The sequence below is a fragment of the Neltuma alba genome, unplaced genomic scaffold (genome assembly GCF_004799145.2).
Source record: "Neltuma alba isolate B1F8T4 unplaced genomic scaffold, ASM479914v2 tig00010901_pilon, whole genome shotgun sequence".
Lineage (NCBI taxonomy): Eukaryota > Viridiplantae > Streptophyta > Magnoliopsida > Fabales > Fabaceae > Neltuma > Neltuma alba.
This window is the reverse complement of record NW_021635684.1, coordinates 202,039-220,675: the sequence shown is the minus strand read 5'-3', so window position 1 is coordinate 220,675 and position 18,637 is coordinate 202,039. Positions and strand designations below refer to the sequence as shown.

The 18,637-nt window shown below is 30.1% G+C and overlaps 2 non-coding genes across 2 annotated transcripts; both read right to left on the bottom strand.

Moving 5' to 3' along the window:
• Nucleotides 1-9,496: 9,496 nt before the first annotated feature.
• TRNAE-UUC (transfer RNA glutamic acid (anticodon UUC)) lies at nt 9,497-9,568 on the bottom strand. Its single transcript has one exon. It is a non-coding gene; the product is annotated as a tRNA-Glu (tRNA).
• Nucleotides 9,569-17,830: 8,262 nt separating this feature from the next.
• TRNAE-UUC (transfer RNA glutamic acid (anticodon UUC)) lies at nt 17,831-17,902 on the bottom strand. The gene has a single exon. It is a non-coding gene; the product is annotated as a tRNA-Glu (tRNA).
• Nucleotides 17,903-18,637: the final 735 nt, after the last annotated feature.

Genomic DNA, 18,637 nt, shown 5'->3' with positions numbered 1-18,637 from the left:
GGGTCCCTAAACATCTACATTAATCAATTCAAAACTGCTGTGTGTTTTAGAAGTACTAGAAGGGAAAGGTAACTGGGTTTGTTTAGCATGAGAGCAAACAATACATTTCTCATTAGTAATAATAGGAATTTCTATTTGAATTGAGTCTAGATATCTGAGTTTGCTCATGGGACTATTATGCCAAGTGACTTGTTTAGAAGAGACATGCATCACATTGTCCATCTTGTTAACTTTCTCAATGATAGAGACCACCATAAAGGCTACCAATCCTCCTTGTTTTCCCAATTGATATATCTTGCATTGTACAATAATCAAAGTAAAAGGAAGCTACAAATTCCTTACTGGCTGTCAATTTAGATATAGAAATGAGGTTATAACAACAGCCAATAGCATAATAAACATCCTTTAGGATAATGGTATCAAGTATTTTAATAGTGCCTACGCGGGTGATCAACATCCTATCACCATTAGGGACCTTAATTACTCTAATAGGACTTGAATATTTGTCTACTGTATTAAACATGCTCAAACTATTTACAACATGACATGTTACCCTAGAGTCAAGAATCCAATTAGATTCACAGAATGACTTAGGGACAGCGAGAACAATACCTGAGATAGTCTCCTCCAAATAGTTAGTTGTTCCAATGGCTATGTCATCTAGCTCCTTTCACAGAAGCTTCAATATTTGATCATATCAGTCTTAAGTGAGGAGCATCTGACTTGATTGAGGAGAAGGCGAAGACGAGGTGGTGGTAAGATGAATAGCAGTAGGATTCTGAGCCTGTTTCGATCAAAGATTTGTGGGAAAACCGACCAATTCATAACAATTTTCCCTTTTGTGGCCTCTTCGATGATAGTAGGAACACTCTTCAAGGGATCTTCCTCTTTCTTGTCCTCAACCCCTGCCTTGTCTTCTACCATGAGCTACCATGGTTTCGTTGTCAAAGGAGGAGTTATTGGTATGGGTAGAAATATATTGTTGGGACTCATCCTGACATATCATAGAGTAGGCCTAGCTAACTGTGGGAAGTGGTGACTGAAGGAGGAGCTATGTTTGGGCCTGATGGAAATTGTCATTTAGTCTTATCAAGAATTGAAATAATCGTTGTTATTGGACTGTCTTGGTGTATTCTTGGGTGGTATTGCATTGACAGGTAGGCAGAGGCATGATAGCAGCATACTCATCCCAGAGACCCTTAAGCTAGGTATAGTATTCAGATACACTTACAGTGCCTTGGGTCATGGAATTGATTTTCTTGTATAAGGCAAAGATGCGCATACCGTCGGCCTTGTGGAAGCGATCCTTTAAGTCTAACCATACCAATCTTGCACTGTTGAAGAAGATTATACTGGTGGCTATTTGCTTGTCCTTCGAATTCACAAGCCAAAATAGGATGATAGCATTGCACCAATCCTAAAGAACTCAAAGATTTGCATCCTGTTTCTCTCAAGTACACGTTCTATCAATGAATTCCATTTTATTCTTGGCAAGAAGGGAAAGTTTAACTGATCCACTCCATACTTCATAGTTGTCGGCTTCCCGTAGCACTTGAGATACCAAGGTCACGGATTGGGTGTCAGACGAATGAAGATACAGGGGATGGGTGAAGTCTACAAGTGTGTGCATGTTTGCCGTTGTATCATCTTCTTTACCCATAGCAACTTAATAGACTTTGGGATCGACAAGGTGGTTGTTCAAGATGAAGGAAAACAAGAGCCAATAGCACAAGAACGGTTCTTTTATCAAACAAAATTCTGAGGAGATACCAGTGACGATGAAGGCAACGATCTTGAGGTAGGAATTACAAGAACAACAGCTGACAGATACTCGAAGCAGCAGTGACTACTCAAACGAATTGCAACTAGGGCTACAAATAACACAGCAAATGGGCACAGTGACTGAACTTCACGACGACGTTGTCACAGACACCAGTATTCTGTGGACTGATTAAGGTGTCTTCAGGAATTGGGCTTCTTACTTCTAAGCCTATACGAACCCGCTCTGGTACCATGTAAAGAGTAACATAAACTAAATACTACACATATAATTAACAAAGGGGCCACACAGCCATGAAATACAACCACTACAAGTAATAGACCCAGTCACTCCTATTTATAAACTACACGGCCCAACGTTTTGACACCTCTTAACAGAAATGTTTGAGTGAGATTTTTAAAAGTGATTTTATAGAGTTTGACAAAAGTAAATATGTAACATGAGTTTAGTCTTGATTTGTGTAAAAATATTTTTTTTAAGTTAGCTTCCAAACACCTTGATGCATTTGTGAAAAACACTTTTTCAATTCAAAACGGATCTCTTTTAAGTTTATAAATCGTTTCAATTTTTCTATAGGCACATGTATTTTTATTTATTGGAGGCAATGTTATTCTAAACTCCATCAAACACTAAAATGCAGTAATTCTCATAGAGAAAATTCATGTTCCAACCTCTCAAGTCAGAAGGTTCTAGAATGTAGAAAATGTCATTCATATTCCAAGAAGTCGTGAAATTTTTAATTACAAATAATGGGTACGACGTATTTTAAAGTTTAATTTGATTCAAACTTGATTGCCTACAAAATATAAACCTAAAGACTCAAAATACATAGTTAATGCTAACCTAGGAAAACCACAATGACTTGAAATACAAAGATTCAATGAACATGGAAAATTCAAAGGTCAAATGTGTCAACTAAATTCTAATTTTCGTCCATATAATGAGCTAAATTTAATCATCATAGTAAGCTCAAAATGAGTCTTCCAAGTCATGATACTTTTGTCCAAACTCTAATTCGAAGTGTAAAAGCCTTAAACTCTTTAATCACCTCTTGAATGCAACGTTGTTTTGAAAATCCAATCTCTAAAGTAAAAAATCTTTCATTTATTTCCATTAAAGCTAGCGCTTTGCTGCATATAAGGAAAATCAAGCAAACTGTTGCAAATGATTTATGAACAATCTCAAAAAGATAATTCGGAGCAATAGGATAAATGTCTCCCTATTATATATAAATCCCATGTTCGTCCATTGCTTAGGCACAATTGTCCTATTAACAATATTTCCCACTTTGTTTTATTAGTTTGTGATGGGTAGGTGGTATGAAGTATCCCAAAGTTGCTTCACGAGTACTCTAGACATTGTTTAGAAACACAGTTTCTTGACCTAATAATAATATTGTTGTCCCTTAAAGTCTCAAGAGTACAATCTTCAAATAAGATGCAAAATAAAAAAAACAAAACAACACAACTAAGGAGAGAATATTTAATTAAAATGAATTATTGTTAGTGTCTGAAGCACAAAAATCCCTCTAAACCTCACGTCCACACTACTAGAAAAATATTCTTTTATGTCACCTAATCTACCTCGGTTATTGTGCCAACAGTGTAATAAATGAGGTAGTGACATTATTGTAAAAAACAATGCAATATTTAAACCCCTTATAATAATGCCCAGTGTCATTATTACTTTTTACATCAAATGTTAATCCAACTGGTGTAATGTTAATTTAATGACATCGGTAATTATAGACAACTGATATTTTTAATCTTTACATCAGCCTATCTCTTGCCTTTTTGTTTTTCCAAAGTAATCTAAACTATTAGCCATGCCTTGTGACGATCTATTTAAGCTTAGAAGCCAACTATCTTTCTCGTTCTCCATCTTCTTCATCTAATATTGTTGGTAGCCTTACAATGTCAAAATAGCAGAAAACCGTCCCACCTCATCCTCCATCTTTCCCTCCTCCCCCTCCCTACCCTCCTTCCCTATGTCCTAGCTCATTTCGACGGCCTTAACAACAAGGTCAACTTACCACTTGATGATAGGCACATCAAATACGATGACATGGACAACCCCTCTGCTACCTCCTCCTTGTCATTCAATGAAGAACCCTTCTCCTCCTCCTTTGAATATTATATTTTTCATTATTGTAAAAATGTAATCTTTTTTTTCCAAATATTTTGTAAAGGCAACCTCTATACCCCCCACTAAATACAAATATATAATGATATTTTGTGATGACCTTGTAATATTCCTTTATTTTAATGCATATTTTGCTCTCCAATCTTTAACAACAAAACCTAAAACTGGTAAAAATGTTGTCTTTTTTTTTTGCCGATTGGTTTAAAGAAAGAGAAGTAAAATTTAAATTGGTTATCTTGTATTCGATGTAAAATGAGTTTTCAACACCAGTTTCTATGTCAACCGGTGTTAAAATTTTGTCCTAACTATAAATAAGGCCCTCTTGCCCTCAATTTTATAGTCTCAATTTCACAGTCTCAGAATACAAAGAGGCGCACTCTTACCTTTGGAGTTGTGTGGAGATGGTGCGGAGTGCTCAAGTCATCTTCCGTCACTTGCCGTTATCATCACCGTTCGTTACTTTCGCTGTTTTAGTCTCATCATAAGTATCATTGTCCTTGTTTTATTTCTCAACTAAGTTATTTGCCTAAACCGTAATACAAGTCTCTTTCTGTTCAAGATCACTTTGAACCTATCCATTAAAGGTTGCAAAAAGCTATCTGAGGCTTGAGGCATTATTGATGTATTTGGTCCATTAAAGAGGATGAGAAACTCTAGTAAGTATTTGTCATTCAAGTATGATCAACTTCGAGTTATAGTACCTTGAATGACCAAATACTTATCAGAGATCTAGTTCATCCATGCAAAAGAAACTGTCTTTCATTTTCTTTCTCCCTGTTGACCACTGGTAATTCATCTTCCCTCGTTTTCTTTCTCTCTTGTGAGCTATTTTTCTAAACCCTAATATTAGATAGTTCTTAATTGCTAGACTCCTTTATGTTTTCACAATTTCTTTTGTTTGTGGCAAAATAAATTTAGTCATCAGAAGAACTAGCTAGTATAAACAAATGAAAAAAAAAAGTCTACGGTCTAAGAAGTGGACTTTTTTTATTTAAATTTTCATATTTACACCGGTTGGTACAATAACCACTATTAACATCATAGTTTTCTATACCGATTGGCAAATCAGTGTAAAAAGTGTGGACTTTTAATACTGTCCATTTCTACACCGCTCATTTTTATGATGTTAAATGCCTATTCTAACTGACATAAAAGATTTTTTTTTCTAGTAGTGTCATTTTGATGCAAACGTCGAGTAGCAACAAATAGAACTAGCTTGAGATAGAATTTGTAGTAACAAATAATACATTTAATTATGTTTAAAATCACATTTTGTCATTATTATGAAAATACTTTTTTTGTGACATATTATGAAAACACTTTTTGAGAATACTTACTTTTGTCAGTTGGAATGATATATCAAAATCACAAATTGTTTTCTTTTAGGGAAAATCCCATATAAATACTATGTGAATTCAAAAATTCCAAATTAGTCATTCTAATTTCACAAAGGACAAATAAGTCTACAGATATTAAATTGGAATTTACAAATTTGGGCAAATTACCTCTATGCCCTTTCTCTCATCCTTTTTGTCATCTTTCTCTCTTAATGTTGCAGAATCAGAGAGAGAAAGAGCTCTTCTCTCCCTTCATATATATTCTCTTCTTTTTCAAGGGGCAGCCATTGTTGCTTTTTTTTTTTTCCTTCTCTTGAGCTAAATTAGAAAGAGCTAAACTTTTTTGTGTTTTTATTTCTAGTTCACTTGAAGGAAGCCATGGGAACTAGACTAACAACTGTGGGTAATCTTTTTTAGAGAAAGAGGGAGGGAGGGAAGACATGACTAAACCTTCTTCTTCCTCGGCCATGGTAGTAGCGAAATAGTTGCTGTTATGGGCATTCTATTTTAAGACTTGCTGCTTGCAAGGTCTTTGAATTACTTGAAATGATTTTTCCATCGAAATCGCATAGACAAGCACATCTTTCCAATCAAAGTCTTCTTCTTCATTTTTTTAACCATCCAAAGTCTTCTATTTTTTATATCAAAGTCTTCGATTTTCAATTACATGTATATCAAAAGAAGTGATTCTTATTTCGATGACTCTCTTGTAAATACTTGGTTGAATAAATTATCCTTTCCATTCAAAAAAAGAAGTGATTCTTATTGTTTCCTTGCTACTTCTGACTACTCATATCATCTAAAATCACTAGGTGATGATGGGTTTGTTGGTAAAGAGTTCGTAAACAAATTATCCTTTTTATAGATGATGTATAGTGAATGGAATATGTTTTGTGGCTTCAATGATAAGAATACATTTGGTGTTGGTTTAATCTTAATATTAGTTTATCATTTGAATATATGTAGTGCAATTGTTGTCACAAGGCTACTAGTTTTTGGTAAATATCATTACTTTAGTAGTCAATTTTGTTGCAAGTGTAATAAATTATAAAAGTTAGTGTTAATATGTTTACTATAATGTACTTTAAGTGTATTTGTCAACTATCTACTAATTTTTCAAAACATTTACCCCCTTGTTTAATTTCCCTAAGAGGTTATACTTGGTGAAGATAGACCAAGTCAATAGTATAAAAATGGTCAGATGCATTTTTTAGGTTGTCAATCATGTCACATGTCTAGTCAATTTGTCTAACTTAGCACCCCCAAAATTGCACAAAGTCTTGAAATGACTGATAACATATTGTAAAACATGTTATAAAAATTGTCAAATGCATTTGACAATTTGTCAATCATGATATATATTTAGTAAAATATTCTGAAACTGGCTAACAATAAGTTGCAAAATGTATTATAGAGATAGTCAATTTCATTTCATAAGTTGTCAATCACATTACAAGTTTAGTAAAATTGTCTAGAAATTGCTAATAAAAGGTTGCAAAGCGCATTATGGAAATAGTCAAATTCATTTTGTAAGTTATCAATCACGTTACATGTTTAGTAAAATTGTATGGAATGGAAATGAGTAATAACATGTTGCAAAATACATTATGAAAATGACTACTTTCATTTCGCAAATGATCAATCATATTACATGTTCAGTAATTTTGCTCAACTCAATCCGTTGAATTTTGCCTAATCTGTAAATGGCTAATAATAGGTTGCAAAACCCATTATGAAAATAATCAAATTCAATTTGAAAGTTGTCAATTGCTTTGCAAAACCTGTTGATGCTTTTTTATTTTACTTCAGTGGTAGTTCTGTCTTTTTCCCAAACTTTGCAAATCTCAAATTCCTATCTCATGCCCATTTGGTCCTTTCACTTGTTTACATGACCTATTTGTCCTTTGAAATTTTAAAAGGTATTTTTGGGACATTTTTTCTTTCTTTTAACCTATTCTATTCTGCATTTATTGTTTGAGATTAGTGCTTCTTTGGATTACTCAAGCCGTTGAAACATTCTTTGCACTATTGAATCACATCCATATTATCACATGCAAGAAAAATCAACTAAATACTACTTCTAATCCTTAATATAAAACTTGATTGACAAATTTTGGGATTAAGAAAGCTAAAAAATAATTTAAACTATTTATATTTATCGTTTTTCTTTAAACTGATTTTTCTGACTTATAAATTGATATATGACCTAATGATACACGTAAGTATTTTAGAAAGATGATATAAAATAATCTATAATTAAATAATTTCTTAATTTTTTTTAATCTTTTCAAATTATCCAATCGGGTTTTATATTAAGAATCAAGGATAATAGTTTTCTTGTCCATTGTGACTTTAGTGGCATCTTGAAAAAAAGATGTCAGTGTATTACTTAGATCATTTTGTACCCATTCCTTTTACAAAATTGGTGTTTTATTTATTTCCAATTGTCCTGAAACTCTTGCAGCTTTAGTTGTATAAGTCATTTTAATTTTATATTATTGATCATTTTATTAAAAAAAAAGACAAATACTGATCTCATCTTTTATGGCTTTGAATATATTTTCCTATTAAGAGATAACATTATTTATGCCATCAAATATTTAGATTGGGCTCTAGCTAGCAGCTAGTGCATTGACAAAAACTCTTCATGTGTAAATTGGATTGCTTCGAATACTGTTTTTAGATGCATGAGTTTGTTTTATACATTTAGGGTGGAGCCAGCATTACAAATCTTTTTAGGATCTTGGTACAAAAAAACTAAATAAAATAAACCCTTTTAGCTGCATCATCCTAAATTCTTTTTTTTTCAAAACATGTATATTCTTTATTGGAGGCAATCACGTTCTAGACATTTTCGGTGGGGCATGTGGTTTATCTATTTGTGGGTTTAATTATTTTTTTGCTAAAGCATATGTATCCTCCTATTGGAGAAAATCTTATTCGAGGCATTGTCGGATACTAAATATAGGCATTTCTCCTATTAAGGATTCAAAACTTGGTTTATCAAGTTGTGAGGGACTAGTCTCTTTTGTTAGACCCAACCTTTATTATTATTTGTGGGCTTAATTATTATCCCTTTGAATATGACTTAAAGACGCTTTGGGCTTTTGTCCTTAACAAAGTTCTTATTGGGTTTTAAGAAATTCTTCACTGCTAGAGCCTAGCCCATCCCACCATCCGCTTTCCATAAGAGGCCTGCACATATTTCTTTTTTAAAAAAAATTTGTAACCTTAAACCCCGAGTGAAGGTTTTGATTTTTGACGGGAACCAACACTAAAACCCCTTCGCAAGGCTACGATATAAAAGGTTGCTGCCACCAGTGATGGAGATTCTGGGTTCAATAAAAACAAAAAAAAAAAGAAAAAAAGAAAATTTAACCTTTGATGATAAAGAACTTAAAATGAATGCATGTTTGGTTTTTTCTTTTTTAGTTGTTTTTTTTTTAAATGTAGATAGTCATGATTAGTAAATTGACGTAATGAGTAAAAACACTTAATATAAATATTTTTCTTAATTTTAACTAATTGTAATGGAAATTGTTCTTAAAATATTATAATTATGTCTCGGTCAATTAGCCTCTCTTCAATTGGGATTAAATTCAATATGATAATTAATTCCTTTTTGTACTACCTGGACCAAAAACATTGTCCACGCTTAATGTAAACATATGAATGAATATAAAAGAATGCCTGCGATTATTTTTGGGGCTGCCGTGGCTTTTTTAATAAATCCTGAGTAAAAAGATATTTACATCAAATTTTTAATCACGTATGATCATATGTTTTATTTTTAAAATATTATTATTTAATTGATAAACCCACTCAAAATAAAATCTTCATATAATAAATATAAGGAACTGAACCTAAATATTTACTTTAAAGAGATTAAAAGCGAATCAATTTGAAGAACTTATACAGGGAATATTAAAATATATATGCTGCATAAAATAATTTTGTTAGATTTGTGATATATTTAAAAGGAAAAAAGATTAAATCATAAAACAAAAGTAAGTTTAGATTATAAAAAGAAATATTTGACTTAAAAGAATAATATAAAAATTAAAAATTATTAAATTTGAAAAACATACAAGTTAACATAAAAATTATCCTGCATGAAAAGTTGTTTGACCAGCTTTTGAGTTTGTACTTGCGTTTCTGGCCAAAAAACAATGAGGTTTGTGCCTTCGTTAAATAAAGTTGTGTATTTGAAGAATTTGGATCCGAGGTCAGAAAATCTTTCCGTTGCCGGGAATCGAACCCGGGTCTCCTGGGTGAAAGCCAGACATCCTAACCGCTGGACGACAACGGATCTTGATGTACGGACCTCAAATATAAGGTAATATAAAATATAATTAACTTGATATTTTTATCAGAAATGCGTTTTCGGATTCCTGAAGAATGAGTGGACAAAATACGTTTTCAAGCTCATTGCTGATTGGGATTTCATTCTAAACTTCCTTCAGCAATTAAGAAAAAATAAATATGACAATGCTTATAATTTTATCGTTTTTTTCCTTTTTATTAATCCTTATTGTTTGCTATGTTAATAAAGTTAGTCCTTCGTCCAAAACATTTGAAGATGTCCGTTAGTTTGGGTTGATCTTGTGGCGCTAAATAAATCATAAGTTCACTTTCTTCCTTAATGCATCACCTCACTACTCAACCTCTCTCTCCCCTACTCCACTAGTCTCCTTCATAGCAAATATCCTTATCTCTCCACCATTAACCAGAGACCTCGTGCCTTCTCCAAGCTAGAACCTATTCGAAAAGAGGTCAAACATGGTGGTATCACCATTAGCATCTTGTTCCGCATAAGCCTTGTTGGAGTACTGCTATTAAAGTCTTTTTCTCCATCAAGGATTTTAGTTAAAGCAAAAACAAGATTTTGTCTTCCATCAATCACACTCTAAAATAATTTCATAAAAAGGCAGTAACATATAAACATTGAAAAAAAACCGGATCTTTACATTCATTCTGAGAGAAGAATTTGAAAAGGGTTATGAGTTTGGACTTACTGTGTCTAATGGTATTTTTTGAATCAAGAACAATGGGTTAGAGAAAGAAGAAGACCGAAAGAGGAGAAGCTAGCTTTTCGATCAATAATTCTGATATTGGGATAATCCATTCTGTGTCTTTACAAATTTCGATATTTGCTGTGAGGTTATTTGGTGAAGATAATTTGTTGAATGGAAATTTGGAGATACAGTGAGATTATTTGAAATGATTCATCATTATCTCTCTCATCGAAGTTGCAGACGAGACATGGGAGCTTGTCTTAGCAAGAATGGAGGAGGAGAGTATTATAACAGCTGTGACAAGGAAATGACGAATCTAAAACATAGAGTAGTGAGGCTTGTGAAGATCATGAGGGTGAAAACGATGAAACCGCAGAGAGAGTATATGAGCTTCAGCACATATCCTGGTCAACTTTAACGGCATCTTCAAATTTTTTGGACAGAAGGACTAACCTAATAATAAAAAAAACAATAGGGACTTGATTCAAAACTTGATGAAACTACAAAGACGATCAGAATAATTTTTCCAACGATTAATTAACTTGTCAAATTAATTTTCCCCACGATTAATTAACCCTAGTGCTATATATTATTGTCTGTGACCTGCTTCAATAATTTGTGAAAAATTATAATAAATAAAATCCACACTTGAGTACTATATCAAATCGTGGAAGAGTTTGATAAATGTTTTATTTAGAATTTAAATGGATCATACAGTCTGACTATGACTTAATTATTGAGTAACTGTCTACGTTAATATTTTTTAGCCAGAAAATAGTTTCTTGTGCTTTTTTTTAAAATCTGTGACTAAAAGAAAAAGAAAAAGAGTGAAGGAAAGAGGTTGAATCTAAAGGAGAAAGAAGGAAAGAAGGAAGCAAGTGGTCAGATCTAATTATAATACTACATTCAATTCTTAATATAAAAACTAGTTAGAGATTAAGCGTGTGTTTGGCAAAGCGTAAGGGGCAAGAAAAGTGTATTGGGAAGTGTGAAACGTGAGTTGGAAGAAAATGTAGAGAGTGAGTATTGTTTGCATCAGCGTTGGAAGGAAACATTGGAAAGTGAAAATTTGGCTCAACGCAAAAGTAATTTTTGAGGTGCTTTTGACTTCTCCACCATGAAGAGAGAAATTAAAGGACAATGAAAAATCAAGGAGAAAGAAGAAAAAAGGGAAAGAGGAGGGGAAAATGAAAAAGAAGAAGGAAAAATACAATGACAAAGGGAGAGATTTTTTTTAAAATGACATTAAATATATAAATTAAATGATATTATCTCCTCTTATCCTTAATATAAGATCTAGTTAATTAATTTAGAGATATTATAAAAGCTTAAAAAATTAATTCAATACAGCATATACTACCTCTGATCTGTAATATAAGAGTTAATTTGACTTTTAATTTGGTCTTAAATATAACACATGAATTCACTTTATCATCATATTTATTCATTTTTTTCAAGGTATAGTATTTGTAGTAGTTACAGATATTAAATGTTTCATCAACTGACACATGATTAGCAAGAGTATTTTAGGAAAGTAACACCTATTTGTTATAAATAACTAATTTAACTACTTTTCTTAGTTTACTCAAATTAGGTGTGTTTAGATTAGCGGTGGCAAAACTAACTTTTATTCCAACTTACTTTTACAAACTTTAAGTTATGGTAAAAATCAGTTAATGTGATGTGATTTATGTTCGGATTGGTGTTTATAAAAAGTCAGTTGGAAAAACTAAAACTTGTTTGGGTGATTAAAAAAAGTAGGTTTAGATATAAAATGACTGAAAAGGATACAAAATTTTATTGAATAATAGTATTTTATGTTATATGATTTTAATGTGATAATTGTTAAAAAAATAATTTAAATTATAATTATAAAATAAAAATATTTGTTAGTGAGAAAATTGTAATAAGGATTCTAAATTGGTAAAACAGATTTAAATTAAAGGGTTTGTATAAAACCTTATTAAGTCTTTCTCACCAGTTATATTTTTAACAAAGAATTTTTTCCAATTTTTTCTCAATTTATTATTTAATTTTTTTCTTTCTTTGCATACTTTTATAAACATACTCTTCTGATCTGATTTATAAGACACTTTCAACTTATTTCATACAAACTAAGGGGGTGTTTGGATAAATCCAAACTATGGTTTGGAGAATAGCTTTTGAAAAAAAAACAGAAGTGATTTTGAAAATAGATTTTGTGAAAAAAAATAATTTTGATAAAGTGAAAGCGTTTGGATAATTATTTAAAATTACTTTTTTTGGATGCAAATTACCAAAAAAGAAGTAAGTTAAATTAGTTAATGTGATATATTATTTTGCTAAAATATCCTAAACATTTTTTTAATTCTCTTTCTTGTTTTCTACTTAATTATTGTCGAGGGAGCATTAATAGGGTTAGTTTGAAAAAAAAAATAATAATCATATAAAATAGGTTTTACATTTAGGACCAATATATAACTCCTTAATTAAATCTTATATGAAGGGTCAGTAATAGATTTGTTAATAATTTTTTTTGCCAACATAATATATAAAATATAAAAAATATAATTAAATAATTGTTAATATGTGTATATATATTTATAAAATATAATATTAAATATGTTCTTAGAAAAATAAATATTTTTTTACGAACAGAAAAATATTATTTTACCTTGGATAATTAAGTGTTGAATGAGAAAGGAGAAAGGTGAAGGCGCGAAGCTTTGGGTACTACTGTTGGCTCACTTCTGACACCATAAAGGCAACGACCAGATTTAAACGTTCAAAAAGCGAAATTTTTTCACTTACAATGAAACATGATTTTGACGGCGCAAACCATGGATTTATGAAAAATCATGGTTTTAAAAAATTGTGAGGTGTTTAGATTTTTTTTTTTGGGTCAAACCTTAATTTGGATTCTAAAAATACTTTTTTTCAAGTTTGCCAAATATCCCCTCCCAAAAAAAGTTTACTGTTTTTGGAAGCTTTCCTCTTAGTACTCTTTCCCTGCTATTTTTCTTCTCATCCAAATCGAAAAGTAAATATTTTGTAATATTGAAATAGTAAAATCAAATCTAGAATATATAGTTGGTCTTTTAATTTTGTATAAGGTTTCAATTTAATCTCTTAATATACTTTTAATCCTTTAATTCTAATTTTTTGTTAAAAATGATGACATTAAGATCTTAAATGTTGATAAAATATTTTTAAATGCTAACATATTAAATTTAATTTCAAAACATTCATAATTGGTACAAAAAATCATCATTGAAGCATAATGATTTCAGGATTAAAGGATTAAATGTATGCTTTTTAAAGTTAAAGCACCAAATTGAAACCCTTGTACAAATTTAGGGTGTGTTTGGGATAACGGTGGCAGAAGTGATTTTTTTTTCAATCTGACTTCTACAGAAGTCAGATTGAGTAAAAGTCAGATAGGGTAATGTGATTTATATTTGGATTGGGTTTTCAAAAAAGTCAGTTTGAGAAGTTGAAACTTGTTTGGATGATAAATGTAAAAGTAAGTTTGCATGTAAAATAACTTAAAAAGATATGAATTTTATTAAATAGTATATATCTAATATTAGATATATATAATTTAACTATTTTTTAAGAAGTAAGGAAGATAAACTTATTAAAAATAAAGAAATTTAATTTATTATTAGAACGAAATTATATATATAATATGACCATTTTAAATGAAGTATTAAAAATTAAATTATTAAATGAAGTATTAAAAGTGAGCTGAGAGAAAAAAACATGCAAGTCAGGTTGGTAAAAATTTTAACATCCTAATAAATATATGTAACGGTTTCTCAACACCCATCGTTGCTCCAAAAAAAGCCTCGCATTTGAGCTTCTGCCAGAAGTCCATTTGAGCTGAAGAAGCCAGATTGTGCAGACATGGATTCAAACAAGATGAAACATGCGGTCTGAAAAAAACCCAGTGGAGATGCATGTTTGGGCACGTTTGGAAGCCCAAACGTGATGCCAAACGAGCCTTTAAAGGACTAAATGTATATTTTAGCCTAAAATCAAAATTTTGACAGCTACATGAGGAGGTTTGACATGGTCAATTGAAAGCAACAAGACAGAATCATTTGTTAGGAGTAAAAATGCAGGTCAAATTTTCCCCAACCAAAGGATGATATATTTGTGCGAATAAAAGGGTACAAAAAGAAACATGAACACGAGCTAAAGAGGAAACTAGACCCAATAGTTTCATTTCTCTGGGTCATTCTCTTTCTGAATACAAAAATACATATACACTTTTAATATATAATAATTTTTTATTTTTACTCCTATTTAATATATCCACACACTTTTTGGAAAAAAACTACCTACACTATAATAAATAAAAAATAAAACTGTACATTCATGTCAAAAATTTAATGAAGTTATTTATAAATAAAATTTAAAAAAATTTTCTCTCTACTTTATAAATAGAACAATGGGAGTATATAATTATTGAGTTTTTTTTTGAGTATTTTTTTTAATTTTTATTAAAGTAAGTAGAACCCATTTTAAAAACTTATCTCTCATCCCATAATTACCATTTTTTTCTCTTTACTTTCTCTCTCCACGTTTTTGAAGCCAAAAGTTCCTTTGTATTAGTGGCAACAAAATTAACTTTTATACCAATTGACTTTTACAAACTAAGTTAAAGTAAAAGTCAATAACTGTCACGTAATTTATGTTTAGATTGATGCTTATAAAAAAAAAGTTAGTTAAAAAAGTTAAAATTTGTTTGGATGATTAATAGAAAAGCAAATTTATATGTAAAATAATTAAAATGGATATGAATTTTATTGAATAATAGTGTTTTATATTATATTATTTTAATGTGCTAATTGTTAAAAAATAATTAAGATTATAATTATAAAATAAAAATATTTGTTAGTGAGAAAATTGTAACAAGGATTTTAAATTGGTAAAAAAGATTTAAATTAAAGGGTTTGTATACAAAATTAATTTGCAAAGTGCTACTACTATGTGTGTATAAAAATTTAAGTCTTTATCACCAATTACATTTTTCATGAAGAATTTTTTTTTCCCAATTTTCTCTAAATTTATAATTTATTATTTTCTTTCTTTGGATACTTTTATAAACATATTTTTTAGTCCTATTTATAAGGCACTTTCAGCTTGTTTTACAAATATTAAGAAAAATCTTAAACTGCATTAACTCTCCACTAAAATATAACAACTTTTCAAATTTATCCTATTTAGTATCCTTTTAAAAAAAAACTATCTATACTGTAATAAATAAAGGACAAAATTGTACGTTCATGTCAAAAATTTAATAAAGTGATTTATAAATAGGATTAAAAAAATGTTCCCTTTCTGCCTCATAAATAAGACCATAGAAGTATATAAATATTGAGTATTTTTGGAGTAATTTTTTCATTCTTGTTAAAATAAAATAGGACCCACTTTAAGACACTCGTCTCTCCTATCATGGTCATGCTTTTTCTCGCTTCACGTTGGTTTTTTTTTTCTCTAAAAGCTACGAATTTTGACTTTTGCTTTAGCCTAATTTTTTCTCAAAAGCCCATTTGCTTAAAAATTAGTCCAAACAATATCCCACCCAATGAGTCGCTAACTGAAGTTTCACTCTTCCTGGTGCATGTTTTTTCCTCCTAAAGGCATTCCAAACATGCCTTTTATCAATGTCGAGACGTGACCAAGTTGTGTGAAAAGCCCACCCAAACAACTCACAATATCTAAATAAGCTCCAAATCTTAGGTTCACAAATTCCAAGGCACTTTTGTAGCTTCAAACAGTAGTCTAAATGTGTCCTGAATTTGGTCCTAATTATAAGATTTTAATATACTTTGTTTTTCAAATTTATAATACTTTTTTAAAAATATTCTTTTGATTCCAATATACATAATTAAAGAAGGTAGAATTTTGAAAATTTTATGCACTAATTATATCTACATTAGTTGTAAAACGAGCATAGAATTTTTTTTTTAATCTCCATAAAAATGTGTTTTTACACTAATGAACAAAAGACCTATAATACATTGCGCCATGTTATGTGATAAGTGAATATTTATTCATATGCATTGAATTTAATGGTATAAAAGCTATAGTTTTACCTTAATTGGATAAGTGCATGTGCACGTGACTTTGTGTACATAAAAAAGCGGGAAAAAAAAAAGGCTTCTCATTTTATAGCTCTAAGTGTATGACCTTACGGGCTCAGAATCATAAATAGAAATTTCTCTATCCGATACTAACTCTTGTTCTTGATATAAAAGTTAATTTGACTTTTAATTTAGTCTTAAATATAAGACCCTAATTTATTTTGTCTATCATATTTATCTATTTTTTTTAAAAAATAATCATTGTATTAATTACACATGCATGTTAAAGGTTCCATTAAATGATAGTACTAGCTAATACACATAATTAATAAAGGTATTTTAGGAAAGATATCACCTGTTTATTACAAATAACTAACTTAACTAATTTTCTTAATCTGCTCAAATTAGTCAATTATACTACGTCTGGTTCTTAATATAAGAGCTAATTAACTAATTTGAGTAGATTAAGAAAATTAGTTAAGTTAGTTATTTGTAATAAATAGATGTTGTCTTTTTTAAAGTATTCTTACTAATCAAGTGTATTGGTCAGAACTATCATCATTACAAAGACTATTTAAAAAAAATGAATAAATACAAAAAATAAAATAGATTATAGTCTTATATTTAGGATTAAAATAAAACAAACGAGTTTTTATATTAAGGATTGAAGGTAGTAATTCTTATATTAAGTACGTGAGGTAATAATAAAAAGAGACTCCACTTTCTTTTTATTTGCTTCATATTTTTTATAAACACAATGAGTAATGGCTAATTATTTAGTTTTGAATTTTGATGCTCATTTCCCTTCCTTGTTGCTATAGAAAGATGGATAATCAAGTTTATTCACAGAAGCATAAATTGAAGAAAGCCTAATATGTTCTTGAACTAGAAAGGCAATTAGATACAGAGAAGCAAACACAAATAATTGAAGTATAGCCAGAGATAGATTTAGGAATTTGTTATGACTTTAATTGTAGCTTTATGGTTTAATCAAGATTAGCATTATAAAATTAAGTTCGATCCTAATTGAACAGAGATTGACTGACCGAGAAGTAATTATCATATTTTATGAACAATTGCCACTATGATTATTTAATTTTATAAATTATCTAATTTGAAGAACATAAATAGAATAAGAAAAATCCGCTATATGAAATAATTTTGTTAGAATAAATTTCTGCATGGATTTAAACGGAGAAAAGGGTCGGATAATAAAAAGAAGCAAGTTTAGATTATAAAAAGAAGTATTTGACTTGAAAATAATGTAGAAATATAAAAATTAAAAAGTATCCCGTTTCAATGATAAAAATGTAACGTTTAATACTTTAAAATAAAAGTTATTTAATTTGAATGACAAGTAAACATAAAAACATCCTTTTTTTCCAACAAAAAAATCCGATATTTAAAAGTTTGTGCTTCGTTGGATAAACTTGTGCATAGATTAAAACAAAGTTAATTTTTTTTTAAAACATAAAAGGTGTAGAATTCCGTTGCCGGGAATCGAACCCGGGTCTCCTGGGTGAAAGCCAGATATCCTAACCGCTGGACGACAACGGAATGAGATGCCTCTTGGCTCATTAGATTTTTCCTTAAAGATACTAAATAACCCAACCTTTTTTTCCGCTGCAGAACCTGAACAAATCAAAACGTTTGGTTATAACTTAATTACTGACAGACTTGTAAATTACAAAATTGTATAAATGTTCAAAGGATGAGAGAGGAAGAGAATGGAGTGGGGATAATCAATTAAGTATTATTAGGCCCTTCTTCAAATATTAAATCATCGATGGTCAGCCTATAAATCCAACACTTCTGAATTAATATTATTATTTAACCAGTCTAAAAAATTAACTAAACCACTTATATATTAACTATGCAAAATTTGTGACAATAAAAATTCTTTTAAGTAAAATATATTCCGGGTGAAGAGCTTTAATATAGAATTATAATATGCATTCTAAAATTTACTTATCAGTTTTTAGCATAAAATTTGCAAATAAAAAACAGTATTATTAAAGATAGGGAATCAAATTCGGACATGAAGCGTCTATGTCAAGGAGTTAGAGCCATCTAATATTTTCTGGCATAATGTTGTCTTTTAACATAGAAAAAAATTAATATCAAATGCGCAAAATATCAGATCCATCAGTTTTTGATTTTGACAGATGATTTCATTGTGGAAAATGAGTTTCCATAATAATAACGAAGTGTGATTTTCTAGTGTGTGAATCAAAGGAAGCAGTAATCCAATTATTTTATAAAACAAGAAGTTAATTGTTTAGATATAACCCA